The sequence below is a fragment of the Periplaneta americana genome, chromosome 8, assembly GCF_040183065.1.
Source record: "Periplaneta americana isolate PAMFEO1 chromosome 8, P.americana_PAMFEO1_priV1, whole genome shotgun sequence".
NCBI classification, from domain to species: domain Eukaryota; kingdom Metazoa; phylum Arthropoda; class Insecta; order Blattodea; family Blattidae; genus Periplaneta; species Periplaneta americana.
In genome coordinates, this window is record NC_091124.1 from 69,863,678 (window position 1) to 69,881,364 (window position 17,687).

Sequence of the window (17,687 nt, forward strand, 5' to 3'; positions counted from 1 at the left end):
CCAACTGGCTAGACCGTTGAAGGAGTTACCCTATGTATCATGTGAGAATACTCTTATTCGTATGTTCTGCTGGAGTTCAGACTCGGTCTAGCTTGGCTTTTTAAGGGTCGACGCGGGACAGATTCTTGCATTTAGTCTTACATTGGCCTATTGTACGCCCTATACCGTTTGAGTCGTAACTGTGCACTATAAAGCAGTGCAGAGTATTCTAAACTAAAAATGAAACATATTTCTTCATATAAACTTATGGTCGTGCCGCTTCATTATGGAGATAATGATTGGAACAGTTAGAAAAAGACAACAGCTACTTTTCTGAGAGTGTTGTTTAATGACTTAGTTATTTTCATTGCAAGTTCACAGAAGATGCTCGAAATGTCCAACGCTCACTTCACAAGACAATTCCACCCTCCTCCGACATGAATGTTTTGCTCTTTGAACAATGTCTCGAATTGTATTTCCTACAGCCACAATTGCAATCAACAGATGCTCTCTCGTGGCGTGTCGTTGAGAGTAAACTAGTTCTTTCATGTCACCCCACAACCAGAAGTTGCAGGGAATGAGTTTAGGCGATCGCGTCGGCCATGTAACAGGCCTGTTGCGTCCACTCCATCTCCCTGGATACCGTTCATTCAAATGACGTTTCACTGCACGACGGTAATGCGCAGATGCTTCATCTTGAAGTAGCCACGTATTCAACGTGTTGACAGTGGTACTGTTTGTTGTGGTAGTTCAGTCTGCAGAAAGCGCAAATGCAGCACCTGTTGACTGATGGCACTTGTACTTACTGTGTGCCTACTGTAGAGTGTCGTCTAAGTGACTAATGCATGAATAGCTTCGACGTAATGCCAACTCGAGTGTCCCACAGTGTTGTCATATCTCGATAATAAAGCTGTCACGGCTATATGTTTATATGATAAAATATGCTTATAGTGAAATATACAATACTTTACAATAATACACTCTCATAGTACTACACAATTACGACTCACTCTATATATACGATTCTCCATGTCCAACAAATGGCTGGGATAACATTCGTGAATCCGTAGCAGACAGGTGGGCCATCCTGCCTCAGCCCTAACAGAGTCAGATTTCGTGAGTACATAAGTCCCAGGACCAAAGTCCCAAGCTCTACGTCTTAATAGTAGTGCTGTTTGTTGATCGATCAAAATATTTAATAATTTAATCGATTAATCAATAGATTAATCGAGTTTTGATCGAGATGAAAAAAATGTTTTAATATACTGTAATACAGAAGTATTGTTAAATTTAACTTGTGTTCGGTGATAAGCATAAGTATTAAATTAATGTTGCATATCTGTATATATTGCATCGTTATATTACAAAACAACTAGTTTAATTACTTAATGTCATATTTATTATGAGGCTTATAATTTATTGTGTCAATTTACTTGGGAATTTTTGAGACAAACATAAATAACAAAAAATATGTAGACTCACCTAGTTAATACTGCTCCATCCATGATTTTAAACATGTGAGTGCATTCACATGCTCCGAATTAAGTGTAACAATGTTTCCTGCATCACTAAACACGAAATTTTTTTTTGTCAAGCACTTCTCCACGATCGTGCAATTTAAATCTAAACGTTTCACCGAGTTTACCTCTCAAGTTCTCATATAACATAATGGAGTTTATACTTTTCACAAACCACAGAAAACTAATTTTTTTCTTTATCAAACTAAACACACAATCTTCATATACAAACTCAGTACAGAAACTTCAACTGCAGAAGAAACAGAAGACTGGCCCCTACTGTAATCAAATTACCAGATTTTAGAAAGAGAAGAAGGTAGTTACGCTCTCACTTGCACACAATGTAGACATGGCTATTTTAAAAGGGATGAGGGGGATGAATCTCAGAAAAGTTTGTATTTCATATGCTAGGAAGATGAGCTGACAACAAGGTAGAAGTTTTCTTGGAAAACCATAAAACTTAATAAGGGTTTCGCATTGTGTTTCAACTTTCAATAGAGGTAGACTAGGTCACTGTCCTCATATTTCCATCTCTTTCTGAAGTATCTATGCAAAGATTTTCCCTACTCTACCTGGTTTACAGTTAGAAAATAACAGTACTCTTGTGCTTTTAAGTAAGTAATTTTCGAGAGATAAATATTGTCGGAATTTTTGGTATGAGTTTGTATTAACAAAATAATAATTAATATCAACTACAACCGATTAATTTTAATCGACTCGATTATTCGATTAAATATTTTGATCGATTAATATTACAACAGAAATTGATCGATTAATGGATTAAATCCCACAACACTAATTAATAGCATCAACTGTTGCAGATGATACATGAAGTGAGGGAGAGATTAATGGTAGTGTTGGAATTGAAGATGGAAAAGGAAGTACTCCGAGAAAAAGTCCTCCTTAAAGTCTGCTTTGTCTACCATAAATTCCATCACGACCTTGCCTAGTATCGAAGCCGAAGATCAGCGAGTCACAGACGCGGGGAGGGCCAGCCTTTCTCCGTCACATATCGCAAATCTACGACACGATTCGCACGATCTGCCTTCCGAACACGGTTATACTAAAAACTTCATTCCTCTCAACCGGTTATGAACTGAGGAACTTTGGATCTAATGGACAGGATGTTCATCATTCTAGTACGACCACGACTCCTTAAATAAATATCATCTACAGTCGGCATTTACCAAATAAATGCAGGGAATGCAACGTTCAGCATGAACCAACAGGGCCTAATAATACATTATGCGTTTATATCAGCTATTCTGTATTTCTGTTTGCATTAATTTCCTCAACGCAACTTCCCGCCTTGGGGCAACTATCCCAGCTGTCAAGCCCATCGCTGCAATGAGTTTCGACCTCTGCAAATGATAGCTCAGTGTTTTCTGAAATAATCCATGATGTCAACGGTCTATAATCTGTATGAAAACTGAAAGCAGCACGGATTTATAAACAACAGGAGCAACAACAGAAACTGTGCATTTGTCAGCATTCATTTGGTAAATATGAACTGTTGCGGTCAAAATTCGAGGGGGGGGGGAGGAGAAGTGGCGGATTTTTTAATGAACCCAAGCATTTCACTAATTCATTGGGGATTACATTAACTCCTGTTGCTTTCCCATTCTTCATTTCCTTAAGCGCTAGTTCAACCTCTTCCCTGAAAATATGAAATCCTTTTTCGTCTTTTGATACGGCTTCTTCGTCTATTATTATTATTATTATTATTATTATTATTATTATTATTATTATTATTATTATTATTATTATTATTATTATTATTATATTCGTACATGCATATACAATAATTATTACAAACTAAAGATTTCCCGAACTAATAATAAGCCTAATAACATTGACATTGACGCTTCCAGGAATATGAAATAGAGACGATGCATAATCGTGGACTGAAAGTGAAGAAATGATACAACAGATAAGCTTATACTTTGCTTCAGACTCAGGGTCAGGTAGCTGGTAAAGTAACTGGTTCTAGGTGCAATCCCAGTGGTGACGAGATTTTTTCGTTGCCAAAACTTTCAAACGGCTCTAAGCTTCACTCAGTTTTCTGTCAAATGTAGTATAGAATCTTTCCCGGACGCAAAGAGCGGTCGGAATGTGGTGCCAACTACAACATCTCACTCTAGTGCCGAGGTTATAAAAGCGCTGAGCACCATCTCTATGCTCCCCACGAGCCTTCATGGTATCTAGAGGAAATACCGTTTTTTTGTCAGTCGGAAGAGTGACTACTTCGTTATGAAGCGGAAGATTTAATCACTGTAACTTCAGTATGTCTTGGGACGTTCAAAGTAGTATGAGATGTTTGGGTTTTTGCACCGTGCTATAGATCTATACTGAAATGCAAACCTTCTGCATGTGGTGAGAACCCATAGCAGATTGCTGCAGCATAGTAATATTGATGTCCCGTACGAGAGAGAGAGAGAGAGATGGAGATTGACTGTACCAGAGAGAGATCAGTTCCCTCGTTGCGTTGCCGCTCGAACATCGCTCTGTAACCCGCACCTTTAAAATAGGCCTAATTGTACAGATAGAATGGTCTGAACTAAACTTATGTTTTTTTTTTCGGGCGTACTTAGAAATTCATTCTCTTCATACTTATCAAGCTAATGGATTTTAGAATTAAATATTTACGAGCGCCAATTTATTGTCTCCCTTAATAGCGATACTCCTTAACTAGGCAACACTGAATTCCTCTGTTTCGCGGGAGCAATGAAGCCAATGAAGGCCATAATATGCAAAAGGATTGTCGCAAAGTCTAGAAACGTATCCAGAGCAACTTATCTGCTTAAGGGTATACGAGTATGTACACTTAGCGGCAAAAAGAATGGGCCGACTCTTGGTCGATAGAAATGCTAAGTTCTATCGCGCGGTTCACTCGTGTAAACGTAACCCAGTGCAAGGCATTACTGTGGCGTCTCTTCATTGAAAGTCGTCCGTCTATAATGTAACGAACCTTACGAGCAGTGTGTGGCCCAGTGGTAAGAAGTCTGACATCCGTGCCAGAGGTTGTGAGTTCGCCTCCTGGTAGAGTAAAATTATTTTTTTTTTATTTTAACTTTTACTTAATTTATTAGTTTAAATGTGAAATGGCATTTGTTAACAAACTTCGTTATGCCTGCCTTGTAAAAATATTATTGCCCATCACCTGTGGGCTATTAATAGGCGAGACCTGGTCTGTATAAACAAAAATACTTGTTTCACATCCTAAAAAAACGGACGCATATCAAACACAAATAAATAATTAAATTAACAAAAACAAACAATTTGTTAATATATTAACAAAACAAGGCTGTGGTGGGGACTAGTATCTCGTCTACAAACCATCTGCGTCAACATCTGCCCTCATTCTGCGCGGCATGGAGTCCACAAGATTATGGAACAGGTCTAAATTCTTGACCATCTTTTCTCACGCATTTAGAACTCTGTCCCACAATTCCTCAGGTGTCCGAACGGGTGGTTGTTCTGCCCAATTAGAGCGTAGGATCCTTTTGACTGCAGCCCACAAATTTTGAAACGGATTCATATCTGGTGAATTTGGAGGCTAGTCGACTGTGTCGACATCACGCCTCCTCGTAAACCATCTTTGAATCCGGTTGGCGGTGTGTACCGGATGATTATCCTGCTGGAAGAAAAGTGTTCCTTCTGGATATCGTTTTCGGGCGGAAGGGATCATTACATTTGCCCAAATGTGTTCGTAGACTTCTGCCGTTAACAGACCGTGGATGCGTTCCAGAAGTCCTGCCCCATCGTATGACATCCACACCCAACACGCGACCCTCACGCGAAGCGTATCGGTGGTCATTCATACAATAAACTAGGGCAGTACTATCATTGCTATTGGAGACAATTACCTCGTCGGAGAAAATGGGCAAATTTGTAATAAAAAAAAAAGAAGATGGGGGGAGACTCGAACCTTGAGCTATTACTACTAACTTGTTCAACATACCACTGCCGTAACAACTTACGCTAGTGTAACTGTTTATATCGGTTCGGCATAATACATGGTTTTCCTTTTCATATTCGCTCCGGTTGATTTTGTACTTATCAATTTTATTATTATTTCACTCTTCAAGAGCCCTGATGTATCTAGAATCAACCCGCCATTCGATTTTATTACATATTTTAGCCTCTTAAACAAAATACAGCACATTTAAATGGTTTAATTATGTGTTACCTAGTGAACTACGGCGTTGACGAGAGAGCATGCGCAATGCATGTCTCTGGAACTTAGAAATTGTCGGCCGGTCCATTCTTTTTGCCGCTAAGTGTACGTGAACGACCACAATTATTATCAGAGAATGCAGGCTCTAAATTTCTAAAATTTTATTATGAAATTAACTCACAATTGGACAAATATTACAAGGTACCACAACAAGACTTATTAGAACTTAAATATCTGATAAAAGTATAAAAAAGTTACTAATAATATTTTTAAGAATTCACTTTTTACTTTAAATTCAATTTTCCAAAATTTGGAAGTTTTCACACATATTATTTCATAACTCCACAACCATTAGAGATAGAATTTTGAAATGTTGTACACTGATTTAAAACGAATTTATGCAAAAGGTAGACTATAGTAATGCCCATTTCTTTGAAAATAGGTCACAGAACATTATGTAATTTTTAATATATTTTATATAGGATAAATAAACAATGAATTGTATTAAAATAAACAATTATACATGTCTGAGAGTAGCTACTTTTGAGAAATAAGTTTTAATTACATGCAGGAAAAATATTAAAGATGTCAGAGAGACCATAAAAAATGATGTAACTGTAGAATTTTTTTTGTCTTTTTTTCATACTCTGATAAAAACTTGTTTGAAAAATATTATTAGTAACCTTTTTTAAACTTTCATAAGATATTTCAGTTTTAATAAGTCTTGTTGTAGTACCTTGTAATGTTTGTCTAATTGTGAGTTCATTTTGTTATAAAATTTTAGAAATTTAGAGCCTGCATTTTCTGATAATATTTGTGGTCGTTCACGTACATATACCCTTAACCGCTTGCTAGTTTAGTTGGCTGAGCGCTGGATTACGACGACCTCGGGATCAGAGTTCAAATCTCAGCGACGATGGAGTTGTATTTGCGTTGAACAAAACCAAAATTGTGAGGGTTTTCGTCGGGGTTCTCCCGTCTTTCCCTCATCATTCCATCAACATTCTCCACAATCCCCTTTCAAAATCATCTTCATTTCGAAAAATAGAACATTTCCTGTGCTGCGTGACGTAGATTACATCGTCTACCACAATGTGTTCCTCCTGGTTTGTCCGAAGATTAGCACAGGACAGTGACGACTAATGGATTTGTATATAGAGGCACCGAAGCTTCACGGGATTTCATTCCCTGACGGGGACACGAACGACTCGTTATATTATATAGATACTTGAGGAACAGCAGATTATCACCAGAGGTATGGTATACGGATATGAAGGCTGGCGAGAAATGCACAGTGTGGCTTCATCATCAGGAAAGACGAGGAGAATTACCTAGCTCTTGATAATTGGAGCCGACAGAAACATTCCTTTATCCTTGACGTCTAAAATAATGAGTCCGAGACATGCAAAAATGAAAACACTTCGTACTACTTTGTATTTTACATTTCATATGTAAGTATTTTAATTTTTAAAAAGTTCAAAATTTCTCTAAATTCTATCTACACTTCTTTTGTGTAAAAAGTATGACCTATTTGTTTCATAAGCTAGTCAATTTATGATATATGGAACTAACAGGCCTCATTGTCATATTCCATGCCAAACTTTAACTATATTCTTTCAACAATGAATTTTCTATTACAATATTCTGAAAGAGAATATTTGTTTTAATGAATTAATATATAAAAACTCACAAGGAAAGTCTTACAACGGAAATCAATTCTACGAAGAATGGCAAAGAATCAAGAAAACACTTTATGGTGCTCAGTGAACTCATCAATTATTTATAACCCACTTCTCTTGAAGATGATTTCCACACAAGCAGGAAGTACGAGCTAGAGACATGTAATGCTGGCTCGTGATGGATTAACAAACGGTTTGTTTAGGGGCAGAAAGAAAGGGTCAGGTCGACTGGCCAAGTTCAAGGACCGACCCGCTTTGAACGCTTCAAACATGCTTCACTATGCAATCTTAACGCTTCCTGAACATCAGGAGGGTAAAAAATGCAGAGGACGATTCATTACTGTATCATACACACTTTGAAACATAATATTTTCTTCTTTTCGCGACTCAAATTCTGGCGGATTTACGACTGAAATTTCAAATGAATGCGTAAGTACCGACAATGTCCCCCCCTCCCCCAGTAAGATCGTAATGGAATACATCTTCCTCAGTACCGAGTATGGGCACTCGTTCCGGGATCCGTGGTGAAACAAAGAAGGAAGAATTTCAAATGCATTCTGTAACAAGGTATGAACCACAGCCGATAGATAGTTATTAGTAGGGCTCGGATTTTTAAGTTCTAAAATATTCAATTATGTTTAAATTATTTTATGTGACTATAAATAATATGCAGTACTCGCCAGTATAAAGAATTACAGTACATAATGAGATTCATCCTCAAGTTGTCCATCACAAATAACTGACGATTATCGTGGAACACTGTCTTGTACTGGGAAAAAAGAGCGCCCTGGCCATTGAGAAAGAACATGCACTCCCTAGAGCCATGTTTAATGATTGGAAATGAAAACAGAAGCAACTAATGTTTATGAAATTATAATTGCTTCCTGAATCAGTGTTATGATAACTTACAAGGCACTCCTAAATGACACATCAATGTTTATGTGTGGTAATTACAATAATTTTTTTATTGGTGACACTCTTACCGCTTGTGATGAGGGCAGATAGCAGTTCTACACGTCCACACATAGGCAAGTCCAAGAAACAGTTGCCAGTTGTCACGTCTAAGCAACTGCACTGAACATTCGGGTGATGATTAATCTGAAATGGGGCTTTTGTCGAAAATTATTTGATGAAAACTTTAATTTTTTATGTGAATATTTTACAATGTGTATTTACATAAAAAATTCAAAACAATTTATGTGAAATTCAAAATATATGCTCAGGTGACCTTGTCCAAAACTTAAAACACAATTACGAGTTTCTATTACAGTGCAAATAAAATATTTATTTACCTAAGAATTCTAGCCCTAGTTATTATAGTTAGGCCATGAACCAATGTAATTTGTGTAACCACGCGAAATGACGCCATCTTCCCTCGCTACGGGCATGAGGGCGCCGAATTTGCGTATAAAATTAGCCTTACCGCACGGCCCCTTCAGTAATATCTCGGCATCGACAGCAACTAGATTTGTAATCGAGAATTATGCAATATTAAAGCGGTAATATAAATTCACAGTGAATAAATTCTCAGGTGGGGCTAATTTCGGAATATCGCTTCATATGAAGGGAAATATTTCCATGCCCTTGATCAATTGCTTCTTTTATCTCAGAATCATATTCTCTATTTGTACATTGTTTAATATACACCGGAATAAGAAGACAGACTTTCATTTTCTGGATGACAATTTTTATAATACCAAAACTGAAACATTTCACTTCACTTATAAATTGTAAAGATAAGTAGGTCTAAATAGGCCTATGTACGTGTAATTAATTTCTCTTAAATCTACACCCAGTAGCTGCACGTGGATTGTAATATTTTAATATTTATATTTATATTTACGAAAATAAAGGGATGAAACCTTGCAAACAAATGAATATTTATTTATATATTTATTCATAGTTTTCTTCCCAAGGGCAGAATATTCACTGCAAACCCGGCATTCTTCAATCTGCACTATTTTCCGCCTTCCTCTTATTTTTAGCATACAATCTATATATCTTACTATTGTCTATCATTTGATATCTTTTTCTGCCCCAAACTTTTTCACCCGTTCATCATTCCGTCCATTGCATCCTTCAGTAGGAAGTTTCTTCTTAGCCGGTCTCACAGCGAATTTTTTATCTCTTCCTGATCAGTTTCAGCATTATTCTTTATTCAGCCACTAATTTCTTATTTAGTAGGCCCTAATAATAGTATATATAATTTATTTCCAAAAAACTATCTGCCCAGGCATCCTGGGTTGCCAAGAACACAGAATAATATTATGCATACAAGAATAATACCTCACTACAGTAAGTAGATGAGTAAAATTTACGTGAACATAGAACATGAATTTTAGAAATACAAATTATACATATATTTATTACAATCACACACTAACGAAAAAAAAGGGAGGGAAATTATAATATTCGGTATCAATGGTTTTTCAGGATTGCCACAGACCCTTTAATGGTTGAAGTGATTGTTTTAGGAATGATGTCATGGATTTCAAATTTTTTAAGAGTTAATTATTTCAACCATGCACTTCCATCTGGTATTTTTCTCGAAAATACGGAATAGTAGACTCCATAAATTTGTTGTTTCTCTTTGTTGACCTCTGGCTCATCTCAAATCTAACAGTTGGGTCCAGGGGTCCAGAATAAAGCCTTTACTATTAGAGCCACGATGTCCGCTCTTCACATGCAACGCAGTGCACCTCTTCATGGACCTCAAAGGATCTGTTTCGTAATAGTAGTAGGTAGTGGTAGTAGCAATAATAATAATAATAATAATAATAATAATAATAATAATAATAATAATAATAATAATAATAGAAAAGCACAGGGTGTAGCCGTGTGCATATCTCGAGTAAAACTTCACAGTTAAGCATTATCACAAGGCCAATGAAGGCATCTGTAAACGAAACAAGTCCATACTGCATACCTGTGCACATTATTCTAAAAATAGACGGGACATTCAGCGAAACCTTGAATACACATTAACACAAACTAACAAACAGTGCCAGGAAGCGTGGAGGAGGCCACGTATGACATGTGCCCCCTTCTCCTTCTCCTCGACCTGCCAACCTTGCATAATACGTTCCCGGTTATGTCCCAAAACTGCACCCATACAGAATTATTACTCCAAGGAATGACAATTCTTCCTACGCATTGTAACGTACGTATAGTTTACGACAGGTTACTCATTCGCTGCAGGATGTGGTACAACTTCAACCGCGTAAGACCACAAACTTAACTACTGTAATTATTATTATTATTATTACGTTTCTTGGATTCCAAGTGTGGAATTTTAAGATTTAACGCGTGTAAATGTTTAATTTCGTGTAGATCCATGTTGTCTCAAATCCAGTAAGCTCAGAGTTTTCCATCACACAATAGATGTTCAATAACCTTTAGCACATTTTGTAAGATTTTTGTGAGTAAAACAACAATGAGGTACTCTGTCTGCGAATACTTCAGTTTCTCTGTCTTTATTGCCCAATCATTGCTAGGAGGAATAAGCAGCCTGTTGGATTAAGAAAACAGTGGTGCACAAACTTCAAACGGAACGTGAAATTTTATGTCGTTATTTTTATATGGCTTCTTTCTGTTTGTTATTTTCTATATTGTCTGTAAAACAAAAATACTAACACCTATTTCTTAATATTGCAGTTGTGTTTTAAACGTTAATAGCATAATAAAGAGTAAAGAAGGAATATTCACACAAATTCCATAATAACTACAACTATACTGTACTAAGTGAATTAAACACATCATTCATAAAGAAAGTGTTATCCCAAAGAAAGACACTGAATATGACATAAGTTGAAACTGATATTGATGGTATCTTTAGCCTTATAAAAGTAATCAAAACAATATTATAATACAAAGCAAAGTTGCCTAGGTATATGTTTTAACTGTAACTAATATTACATAATAAAACTCTTATCGCATTTTGCTTTTAAGTGATATTGGTGCGCAACTTTCTGTTATCAGAATATTAAATTATCTCGAAATCTGCTGAAGCTATATAGCTGAGTTTTACCAATATATATGCACATATCTTTTCTTTGTGATGTAACAGTATTTGCTTTGTCAATTCATTTCTTTACAAACATTTTCCATGCGAATATTTTCAAACATTGTAATACACTATCTTCAGTAATATGTATTTACGATATATTAGATTTACGAAAACATTGTTTTAGTACCTGTAAGGCTACTAAACAAACATATCTGAAAATTTCACTTTTCTGCAAAAATGTTGGGAAAATATTCCTTTTGAATAAAAAAGCAAACTTGTGAAGAATTAGCATTAAAATTAAAACTTATCATTCTTACAATGCACTTATACTTCTCATACAAATCTAAAAATTAACATGGATACAGTTTTAACAAGTTCTCTTCCCTTTATCCATTGAATCAGTGCTGGCCATCTCTGTATATAGCTCGACCAAGCGGCATATACTACCTCTTTCGTCTGTCTCCTTTCCGCTGTAAAGCGCTCAGGCTCTCCTGGGCTCTAAAGCGCGCACTTGCTCCTATGGGCATCAGTTGACATCACTGCCATAGACCATATACTTACAAATGCCTTTAAAGAACACGGAGGTTTACTGCCGCCCACACATAAATCCGCCATCGGTCCCTAACATGTGCAAGATTAATCCACTCTCTATCATCATATCCCATCTCCCTCAAATCCATTTTAATATTATCCTCCCATCTAGGTCTCGGCCTCCCCAAAGTTCTTTTTCCCTCCGGTCTCCCAACTAACACTCTATATGCATTTCTGGGTTCATCCATATGTGCTACATGCCCTGCCCATCTCAAACATCTGGATTTAATGTTCCTAATTATGTCAGGTGAAGAATACAATGAGTGTAGTTCTACGTTGTGTAACTTTCTCCATTCTCCTGTAACTTCATCCCTCTTAGCCCCAAATATTTTCCTAAGAACCTTATTCTCGAACATCCTTAATCTTTGTTCTCTCTCAAAGTGAGAATCCAAGTTTCACAACCATACAAAGAACAACCGGTAATATTACTGTTTTATAAATTCTAACTTTCACATTTTTTGACAGCAGACTAGTGACAAAAGCTTCTCAACCGTATAATAACATGCATTTCCCATATTTATTCTGACCATATACCATATAATATATAAGTCAATTGACTTTGTAGAGCTTCTCTAGTTTAAAAGAGTATATCAATATTAATGTAACACATTTCTTAATTATTGTACAAGCCATGAGACATTTTCGAGAAGTAGAAACAAGGTTGATTATTATTATTGCTACTGTATTTCTATTACCATTACTTTCTTCGTACAGGATGTGAAAGGTCAATTTCAGGTGTGTTTATAATGGAAGTTGTTGGGGCATGTTCTCTAGAAGGTTGGAAAGGTAACATTGTGATACATTTTTAAACTCGTCTTAATGTGTGTAATCAATGTAACATGATTCAAGTATGTAGTGCTATTTGAAAAATTGATGAGGTCACGTGTATCTTGTACCATAATGTAGTTACATGCACCAAATCTCTACAATCATGTTAGCCCCTCGTTCTAACATAACTCTCAAAAACAAAAATTCCAGTACCTATCCAAACAAAAAAGTTATAATAGGTGCACAAGATAAATGGGACACCTGTATGTTATTCAGCGTCGAAATTCAACTTGGGCCAAAAGTGTCCAACAAATCTGGCCTGGAGCCCTATCAGGGTCATGATCCTTTCCTGTACCGTACGTAAACCTACGAAACGGGATTTGCAGCTTTTCATCCCTCCGGATGGAGAGTGTTCAAAATTTTAACGCTCTTTAAAATTCATTGTCATCGTCAGAGTTCGAACCTGTGAAGCTCAGATCATAAAAGCCAAATGGTCGCTACTTCAATACTGAGGACGATATGAAGATTACCCATAAATGAGGCTATATATTTCTTTATTTAATCAGTATCGTTTGTAGAACATCTAGAAAAGCGTAAAAAAAAATATTGATGCATAATTTCGTAGCTCTTTTATTTCCATGGCAGTAGGACTTATGTAAGAATTTGTTTGGGATTTGTCACGTTGATGTCATAGTATTGTGATACCTAATAATTCTGGAATTTTTCAATTTTAAGGAAGTTTGTGTTGATAAAATTTTGGTCTAAAGAAAATGGAGTGTCAAGTAAAAATAATCAAACATTTACAACATATTCATTTGTTTGTATTTAACCGAGAAGTAAAAATACCGTAACCGTTAAGGCTGGTTCACAATAAACCAGGAACGGAAACGACACCGAGATTGAGAACGGAAATAATATTAAAATAAATCTATTTAAATGTGAGCATTCACAATAGTCAATTGTGAATTCTCACATTTAAATACATTTTAACTATATTTCCGTTCTCGTTCTCGTTGTCGTTTCCGCTCCCTGTTTATTGTGAACCAGCCATTAGAATCATTTGTACCGTTTACGGGGAGAACGCCACTGGGGAAAATAAGGCAAGAAAATAGCTTTCTCGTTTCAAAGTGGACCATTTTCACATGAATGACTCTCCACGTTCAGGACGACTGACTTTGATTCACGATGGTTCATTTCAATCAACTCAAAAATTGTCCAATATTAAGAATTCTGACCAACCAACCATCGCACGAAATTAACATTCCATGGGCAAAGTTAAAAAACTGGGTGTATGGATACCGTACGTTTTGAGCGAAAACAATAGAACTCAGTGTGTTACCATTTGTGCTCCTTTGTTTGCTCGTCTCCGTTTAGATCACTATCATCGATCGTTTTTGTTCCTTTTGGTGCCTTTACATCAACATCAAGAACAGAAAGGAATGGTTGAGCCCTAACGAAAAGCAAGCAAAAAGCTGGTTTCCATCCACGTAAGCTAATGTGCATCTGGTGGGACAAAAAAAAAAAAAAAAGGCGTCATCTGCTATGAATTAATTCTTAGGAATGTAACCATCATTGTTGCGATTTATTTCTAATAGTTCAGTCGCCTTGGGCTGCAATTCAAGAAAAACGATTGGGAAGAATGCATCAAGCGATTTTACAGCATGCTAACGCCCGACCGTATACTGCTAACATTACAAAAACGGTTATTCAAGAGCTCGGTTGGAAAGACATTCCACATACACCCCATTCTCCTGATCTTACTCCATCATATTTTCATATTTTTCGCCCTCTATCCAACAATTTTCGGGGAATTTCCTTTAATAACAAAGCTGTTCTTCAAAATTGGCTTGACGACTTCTTCACCTTCAAATCATCGGATTTCTTCAGGCGTGGAATCGAAAAACTGCCGAAACGTTGGAAGTTATAAAGAATCCAGAAGAATCAATCTGTCTACATATTAGTCCTCCTTCAGGGAGGGCACGGACTGGAACTGTCCTTGTATACAGGCTGCTCGGGTGGGCCCATTGTAATACTACCCGGGATGGAATTTTGACTCTACATAGCAGCAAGTCCGAAATATAGGAAAGAAACGAAAATGATGATGATGATGATGATGATGATGAAAGAGAAGAAGTATAAATTATGATGGCGAAATGAGTCCTAGGTTCAACACCGAAAGTTACCCAGCAATTCTGCTTCAATATACTGATGGAAAACCTCGGAAAAAACCTCAACTAGGTAACTTGTTCCAACTAGGATTTGAACACGGGCCCGCTCGTTTTACGGTCAGACGTGCTATCCGTTACTCCACAGCGTTGTACAGTGCAATATTGATTAGCAGGCTTCGAGACTTCGGACCCAATAGAGCAGTTCAGTGGGAAATCCGCATAACGGCGTATTGAGTATAGTGGTAAAGCGTACAGTGGGTGGGGGCACTGTAGAATGAATGCCAACAAATACGCAAAGGAAAACGCTCTGGATTTGAAGGTTTTGACGAATAATTTGGTTTTCATACAAACCTATTTACAAAATGTGTCTGAAACTATTACACGGTTAGAAAAGTCACAGCAAGAGATGCCGGAAGCCCTCAAATTAATTTAGAAAATGATGCAGAGAATTAATGAGACACCAAGTACACCGGTTACTGAACGTGTAAAACAGAAGTGGAAATCAATTTTATGTAAAAATAAAGGATATGGAACATTGTGTAACATAAACAGCAAATTAGTAGACATAGAGTCACCCGAGAATAAAGGACTGTCTCTTAGAGACTGCAATGATGTTAGGTTTTTTCGTTTTGCTCCTATCACGTCATGCGACGTAGAGCGCAGCTTTCTACAGTTCAAACTTTGGCAGATAACCGAAAAAGATTTACGTTTGAGACACTGAGAATGTATCTTGTAGTAGGTACATTGCAATTCGGTACTGTAACTGCACTTCCTAACGACGACCAATAGGATAAATGAAAAAAATTAAAATTGCTACATGCTTATTTCCACCATTAACACTGTGTACAATTAAACACAAAAGCTTATAAAAGATAGGAGAATAAATGCTTTTCACATTCTTTTGACATTATCATTGTGTAATGTATATTTACTTTCAGAATGTACATATGTGTGTTTCCCCATACTACCGTACTCTACTCTAAATAGCAACGTTGTTACCTCGACACATCTCTAGTTACCTGCAGCGAGTCAACAACCTATAGTGCATGCGCAGTAAACTTATTGTATCGGGTCCAAAGTCTCGAAGCCTGTTGATTAGTTTATGTAGGCATATTTTGTTTATGTAAAATAAGAAATTTTGGATTTTATAAAACACGCTATGGATTTATGCATCAATGTATTAATAGGTCTACCCGTGTTTACGCTTAATATTCGGATATTAATTTCTTCGATTAAGCTGTTCACATTACGTGTATCTGGGGATCCAGGTAGAGAAATATACATACCTGCATGCGAACAGTGTTAACATATCAGTGGTTCAATACAGAATTATTCCGAAATATAATATGGACTCTATAAACGTCAGCTTACAGTTTGCAAGTTGCCTAAAGGGGAATTTATGTTTAAAGTCGTGCTTGGGAATACGCGGTTTTGAAATATGGACCAGCCATTGCAGTGGTTCCCATTGTGAGGGCAAGACTGCAGCTGATGGTTATTTTAACGAACGTCACATGTCAAAGGTCACGTCTGCCGAGTCCTAAACTGGGATCAGGCATTGTTTTGCGCGCAGTTCGCAACTAATGCTGCTCTTTGGGGAACCCTCGGGCGAGTGGCTCTGCTGTGCAATTAATTAAATACAGAGCAAACAAGCGCAAAGGCAATTACTCGAAACAGAATGCTGCAATTTTGTGAAAGTCCTATCACTCCTTTACGCGATTTATTTTATGACTTTTAACTACTGTAATCGCTAAGATAGAAGCCAACAAAGATAAAAATGCCTATAACAAAATACAGTAGAACCTGGGTTATAAGCTTACATAGTTCTGGTTTGTAGTAATTATGTAGAGGTCCTGACAAAATTAAATTTAATTACATATAAATTAATTCTGAACTATACGTAATTGATTCGTACGTAATTCGCTTCTGTAAGTAATAGGTCTAATTTTTTTAATCGAATTTGAATTCCACGTATTTTTGTTCCCTTTGATATGCAATAAAGTTTCATTTTAAATTCACATGATTTGTCTTATGATTTTGAATACATTTCAATAATTCCCACTATTCTCCAGATCATCTGCGGGACAGGGTATGAAGAGTACAGGAGAAAAACCTAGTAAGTCACGTTTTACTGTTTTTTACAACAGAGCAAGTTGAAAGTTTCAAGACCATTATATTCTACTGTCTTTAGGTTATCATTCTTCATATTTATTTGGACTAATGAGGTTGTTACTTTATACAGCTAAACTACACAAATCTACATTATATGAGCTATTACATGACATGTAAAACAGAAAATATATAATTTTGGACTTATCACGTTTTTCCACTGTACTCTTCATATGCCATGCGATAGTGTAGAGGGTAGACCGTTGCCTCTTTACATCAGTGATATCAAGGTTACAGGACTCGTACCTATAAGACAGCAAACTCACACAGCCCAGGCGAATACAGAGTCAGCATACTATGTATATACATGTTGAGCCTATCTTCTTTATCATGGGACATATTTCAAACTTTTGAAAACAGTTGCAGGTCACTTAATGTGTGTCTAGCAATTATTATATGTGACAATAAAAGTAAGAGATACTCTCTAGAAGACAAAGTTAGAATTATAAAAGAACTTGAGGCAAATTCCAACAAAACAAAAACTGAAATTGCAAGAGATTTGTAATAAACATGTATAATATAAACATTAATAATTAAGATATCTTAAAGTAAGAGCTCATGACTGGAAAAAGATCACAGTAAATGTATGTAGTCCATTTGTATTAAACATTAAAATTCTAGTCAGATTAAAACACA

At 36.5% G+C, this 17,687-nt stretch overlaps 1 protein-coding gene across 2 annotated transcripts in view; it reads right to left on the minus strand.

The window, feature by feature from the left end:
• The window catches only part of LOC138704812 (receptor-type guanylate cyclase Gyc76C-like), a 934,849-nt gene that overhangs the window by 94,213 nt on the left and 822,949 nt on the right, over nucleotides 1-17,687 (minus strand). The gene's annotated exons all lie outside the window — the stretch shown is intronic.